The sequence below is a fragment of the Bidens hawaiensis genome, unplaced genomic scaffold (genome assembly GCF_021521415.1).
Source record: "Bidens hawaiensis isolate Kalapana, Puna unplaced genomic scaffold, B.hawaiensis_p1.1 tig00009076_1, whole genome shotgun sequence".
NCBI classification, from domain to species: domain Eukaryota; kingdom Viridiplantae; phylum Streptophyta; class Magnoliopsida; order Asterales; family Asteraceae; genus Bidens; species Bidens hawaiensis.
In genome coordinates, this window is record NW_027491666.1 from 758497 (window position 1) to 765145 (window position 6649).

At 43.6% G+C, this 6649-nt stretch overlaps 1 pseudogene; it reads right to left on the reverse strand.

The window, feature by feature from the left end:
• Positions 1–5770: 5770 nt before the first annotated feature.
• On the reverse strand, positions 5771–6280 carry LOC143531053 (pentatricopeptide repeat-containing protein At3g57430, chloroplastic pseudogene; annotated as a pseudogene).
• Positions 6281–6649: the final 369 nt, after the last annotated feature.

Sequence of the window (6649 nt, forward strand, 5' to 3'; positions counted from 1 at the left end):
GTCCCAAGAATGATCTTCGATACAGAATGCCATCATTCATTTGGTAATTCAAGGCTTTGTGCCGTACCTTTCGAGCCGCGGCCTTTTCTGTCGGCAAGACTCCTAATGACAAGTAAGCCATGATCGTTTCATCCACGACTCAACACATGTCTGAATTACCAAAACCTGATTCTGCGGGACGGATGGGCGATCCAGGATTCGATGCGAATGTCCTTAAAAAAGTGCTCGAAATTTGTTGAAGCCAACTTGATAAGGGCATCCACCGATTTATTCTCGCTTCTCTTTATATAAACAACTTTACAAGAAGAGAATTGGAGGATCAAATCCTTTGCCTGTGAAAAATATGAAGCCATTACGTCATTTTTTGCTTCATAAGTTTCATTAATCTGCCCCGCGATCAACATGGAATCTACCCGTGCTTCCAGATGCTTTACTCCAAGCTTCTTAGCTATCCTCAGGCCTGCCAAAAAGGCTTCGTACTCAACCTCGTTGTTAGTACTCTTGAAGTCTAACTTGATAGCGTAAGTGAATTCATGGCCTTCGGGATTGACTAGCCTAAGGCCTGCGCCAGATCCCTCGTTACTAGAAGCTCCGTCCGTGAAAAGTGACCAAACTTGCCCTTGTTCCGGAGGTACTTGAGGTTGTTGTTCAACCAAACATTCTTTTTCCTTGTGTTGCGGGACTTCAGTGACGAAGTCAGTCAACACTTGTCCCTTTATTGCTAGTCTGGGTTTGTATTCAATCGCATGTTCACCCAACTCGATAGCCCATTTCGCCAGTCGTTAAGACAATTCTGGCTTGCTTAGTACATTCGAGTTTATACCCAGTTAACACGTTAATGTGATGACCCTGAAAGTACCGGCGAAGGCGCCTGGCAACATAGACCAAGGCCAAAACCAGTATTTCCAACATCGAATACCTGGTTTCAGGATCTGACAATGTCCTACTAACATAGTATATCAGTGTTTGAACGTTCTTTCTGTCTGTTAGTAGTACGGCCCTGATGGCAATATCAGATGCCGACAAGTATAACGTCAAAGGTTCTCTTGCATATGGTGCTGCAAGAGTGGGTAATTCCATTAAGCATTTTTTACCTCCAGGAACGCTTGTTCAGCTTCCGCAGTCCACTTGAATTGTGCCTTCTTGAGGCAATTCCTCAAAGTTGAAACAAACGGATAAGATTTGGCTGCATGATTTGCTAATAATCTGTTTAATGCCACCAATCTCCCGTTTAGCATCTGTACTTCTTTGAGGGAAGAAGGAGAAGGCATGCGGGCTACTGCCTGGATTTTATCCGGGTTGGCCTTAAAGCCCACGCCTATAACAATGACTCCTAAAAATTTTCCCTCTTCCATCCTGAAGGAACACTTGGCTGGATTCAATTTCATATTAACACTTCTTAAAGTCTTAAATGTTTCTTCGATGTCTCTTAACATTTGATCTTCTTCTATGCTCTTTATTACCAAGTCATCCACGTAAACCTCCAGATTTTGACCAATCTGTTTCTTAAAAGCTTGTTCCATCAGCCTCTGATATGTAGCACCCGCATTCTTCAACCCAAAAGGCATCATTTTATAGCAGAATTTACCTTGGTCTGTGTGAAACGCTATCTTGTCTTCATCACCCGCCGCCATGCGGATCTGGTGATAACCTTTATAGACATCGATGAAGCATTTAAATTTGAACGGGGCCACTGCATCCACTTTAAGATCAATTTCAGGTAATGGATAACAATCTTTTGGGCATGCCTTATTCAAGTCTTTGAAGTCTATGCACATCCGCTATGTTCCGTTACTCTTTGGAACTATGACCGGATTAGCCACCCATGTTTGGTATTTGATTTAACGGATGATTCCAGCATGAAGAAGATCTTGCACTTGTTCGTTAACAGCTTTCGTTTGTTCTGGACCCATCTTCCGCTTCTTCTGAACAATTGGTGTAAACATCGGGTTTACCCTTAATTTGTGTTCCGCAATCTCCTGTTGGACACTAGTCATGTCCGCGGGTTGCCAAGCGAAGATGTCCACATTCATAGTTAACAACTGATTTAAAAAATTTCTTACTATCTCGGACACAACAGGTCCAATCACGACTGTTTGATCTGGGAATTTTTTGTTCAATAACCATTTCTCCGGCTCAGTTCTTTGAGTCTGCTTCGGAACTTTACCGGGCTTCAAGCTTTCTGTTGTGAAGCAGTGTCGATTAACATGAATAATTGCTACGTCGGTGCGTGTGGGTACTCCCACCGCACCGTGAGCTGTAGACGGGTGTGCTTTAAAATAACCGATTGCTTCCCGCCCGAGGATGATGCCATGTTTGGATGTTGCTGGAAATACCAAAAATTCAACATCCTCCGTTCTTGAATGAATTCTATCACTAAGGGTGATTGGAAAAGATATAACCCCTCGCGAGTGCATCACCTCACCCTCAAATCCAGATACAGGTACATGAATAGGTTTCAACCCCACCTTATCTTTTTCATCAAGCTGCTCAAAGCATTGTTCGTACATCATATCCGATGTACTGCCAGTATCAAAGAAAACATACTGCGAACGATAATGGCCAAAGAGGGCGGTGATTATCAAAGGATTTTTGCTGCAAGGTCCTCCTTTAACTCGTGGAAAAATCATAGGTCCTTTTTTCCATTCCTCATCCAGAAATTCTCTCCACTTTCCTCCAACTTTCTTTCCTCCTTGTATCATGTGGACATTCAGGTCTTTAACTTGCTTCTTGGGCGGGCCCTGGTTATCTCGCGCGGGAGCTTTACCAGTCCCTGGTCTCATATTTTTAACCAAATGTCCAAGTTTTCCTGATTTCACTGCCGCTTCGATCTCATTTTTCAAAGCTACACACTCGTTTGTGTTATGCCCTATGTCATCATGAAACAAACAATGTTTTTTAGCATCAAGAAATGATCTCCTTGTAAGTGGTTGAGGTTTTCTGAAATTCATGTTCTCAGTTGTAAGAATTTCTTAAGGAGTTTTCGAAAGTGGAGTCCAATTGTTGGTACTCTGCACCGAAGAGTTCTGCTTATTCTTGTTACCTATCAAGGACCTGGCATCAAATGGTTTTAATGCTTCCGCAGAAGGCTGTAACCTTGACCAAATTGTGCCCTTTGCCTGCTTGTTTGGTCGCGGAGTTTGGAATTCTACCTTTGGATTCTGTTTTTGACTATCAGCACCCAAGGTTTTTTGAGTTCTAGCAAATAGCTTCGCCGCTTTCATTGTTTCTTCCCAAGATGTGGGCATTCCATCTCTACTAGTTAGAGTCCAGATTAATTCATTGCTCCACACGTTTTTGCGGAAGGCTCCCCGCATCATATCTTCATTTACCCCACCAATATTGAGACGCTCGTTATTGAATCGGGTAATGAAGAATTCTATAGACTCATTATTTCGTCTAATCACGTCCAATATTCAGATGGATCACGAGTGTGTTTTCTCTGTTGACTGAAGTGTTGATAGAATTTAGCAACAAAATCGTCCCAACTCTTAATCTGTCCGTCCGGCAATTTCTCAAACCATTCACGTGCTGCCCCAGTGAATGTTAAAGTGAACATGTGGCACCAGTAGGGGAGGGTCCAACCACTGACTCCTCCCACAACCACGAAACTCAACAGGTGATCACTAGAATCAGTCATCCCGTTATATTTTCCTACAGATGTTGGAATTTTTTTGTTAAGTGGGAACGGAGATGTTGCAATACGTGCAATAAATTTTGATTTTTCAGCGAAAGATGTCGGACGGTACGACTTAGTAAAGTCTTCCTCAGCGTCACTATGGTAGCCCGGATGGCGAACTACCACTCGCGGATAACTCGTCCCTCCTCGTAATTGGAGTCTGCTATCATCACTGTAATAACTACTTTCACCTGGATGATATGTTGAATCATGACTTTCATACTCGTCTAAGTAAGAGGGTACACGCATAACCCTATGAGGATGCTTACGTGCTCTCCATATCTCCCCAGGATCTCTCTCCTTCTGAACGCTATGATGGACGTGGCTCCTCCTCGCCGTTGCGGGGGGGGGGGGGGGAGATCTCCTGGGAGATTCATCATAAGTCAGAGTACGAGCACGGAATCGCTCTTCACGCACCCTACTTTCGTACTCGGCTATCACATTCTCTTGTTGAATCTGGAACCACTCATCAGGAGATAAGAGTCCCCTAGATCTGGAACCACGACGATGAGTTCTCGCCGTTTCAGAATTGTCAGAATCATTTTCTAAACTTAATTCTGAATGCGTCCGGCGAGTTTCTCTCGTGATTTGTCCCGGGCCACCGGGATTAGAACCTCCCGGTGCCGTAACATATCCTAGGTTGGTTGGAGTAGGACCACCGGGTAATGTGACATTTCCCGTATCTACACCTATCGGTGAAGTGAAATGTCCTCGGGCCGTTGAACCACCTAAGGTAAAACCTCCAGGTGTTACGTCATCAGTGGTTCGAGTAACACGTGCAGAAGTTCCCGTCGGCCCTTCGTGAAATTGACTCATATCGTTCGAACCAACAAAAACGAAAAATTACAACAGTTCTAAAACAAGCACGGATGGCGCCAATGAAGAAACACAGATCTACTCCCCTTAACAGGTCCTAGATCCAATGAGTCCACATGGTAGGATACAGTAACAACCAACAACGATATGAGCTCAATCTCCCAAAGTCCAATGACAACAACCTGCAAAACAAACACCGTGAGCTCGTTACGGGAAGGACAAGAGGGTGGGGGGGGGGGGTCTTCCCGTAACCACCCTCCGGCGTGAGAATAAGTACCGTTCTTAAAGGAAAAAGTACTTAAGTATTGAGAGTAGATAGTTGGGAATGAATGAATACCTCATGGAGATTGAGAGGGTATTTATAGCCGAAGAGTGTGGGAATATAATTGGACCAGCTGTCCCTTTCTAGAAGATGCTTTCGTAACCACCTGGACACGTGTCTTCGTATGATAGGTTGAGCTATACGTCGCATGTGTGTGAGTATAACAACCTGGACACACGTCCAAATATGACAGGGCGATGTATAAATGTGCACGGTTATAACAACCTGGCTAGTTGTCCTTTGTTTATTGGCTGAGAGATAACATATTGCCCAATAAAGCATCTTGGTAACTCTTCTAGAAGGCAATTGGTTTATTACAGCTGTCCTATGACGTCACCTTTTGGTCCTCCTCGCGGACGACAATGCTGTCATGCGGATGACTCTTGAGGGCGTCGCGATTTTTCTACGCATACTCTTTAGGACGGAATATTGTTCATCCTTTACTGAGTTAGGCGGGTGATCCAAATGTCCCGCGGGTGTCTTACGAGGAGTACCCTTCTGACCCGCGTGTGATACCTAAGGGTATTTGGGTCTTTTTGGTACCCTACCTCTATATTCACCTAGCCCTTCTACTATTGGATTTGAACCCTCATCCTCCAAAGGAATGAAGCATCATTACACCACCAAATACCCTTTCGTAAATAGTAAAAGATTAGATATTATTCTCAGTATATCGAAACTTGTAGATAGATTTGAATAATTAAGAGTAGAAATTGATATGCACTCAGCTTGTTCATTATATAATAAATAACCAAATTTTTTAGTGACAAAAAGTATACCTATCATCAGCCATTTATAATGACTAGATTTGATTAATACACGCTAACAAAGTACACTTTACAATATTTTATAGTACCTAGTGTAGAAAGATTTAAGGTAATCTCACAAATAATCCCTACAAGAGCATTTCCCATTCTTCAAATAATGAAACATCCCTAACAATAACCTCCCTCTCAAGTCTCAACAACCTTAGAGATAAACTTAGTTGCAGAATGACAGTCATTACAGACCCTAAGATTCTTCGCCACCCGAACTGGAACACCAGGTGGCAGGTTTATTAGCCCAAACGCGATAGCCAACCGCTCACTGTGCCCACACAACAAACTCTCCTTTTCCTCCTCAGGAACATAACCTTCAAGTCTCAACCTTTTCATTAAGGTTTCAAGAAACTCGTAAAGCTTCTCGCTTTGCGCGTGGTTAAACTCACCCGACACAAATTTGTGAACCTCATCATCAAACTCAATCCAACTGCAACCGGGCTCTTTGCTAACCCCCTTTCTGATCATAATTTTTCTTGCTTCATTTGCCTTTTCCCACAACCCACCAGATGATCAGTAGATGTTTGAAAGACGCACATGATGGCTTGCAACATCTGGCTCCGTTACAAACAGATAACGGGCTGCAATCCAACACGCGCCAAGTAAGCTACTATAAGCACCCACTTTGTTAAACTGTGAAGGCATGTTGTTTATTAGGTTAACCGCCCAGCTCGACCAAGCAAGTCAGCCACACACCCGTAGTGATCAACAGTCGGGCTGACACCAAACTTGTCATTCATTCTGTCGAACAACCTTTGACCCTCGGTTACCATTCCTGAGTGGCTACACGCCGCAAAAAGTGAAATAAACGTGACCTCTCTTGGTTTGACTTCATCCACCATGTGGTCAAACAGTGATATGGCGAGATCTCCTCCTCGCCCGTGCATACCGTAAGCCATGAACATAACATTCCAAGTAATCACATTCCTCACAGGCATAGCAATGCCCACGCTGACCAACGTGAACAAATTCGGTTGAACTCGATCAAACTGCATTCGCCTAAACATATCCAAC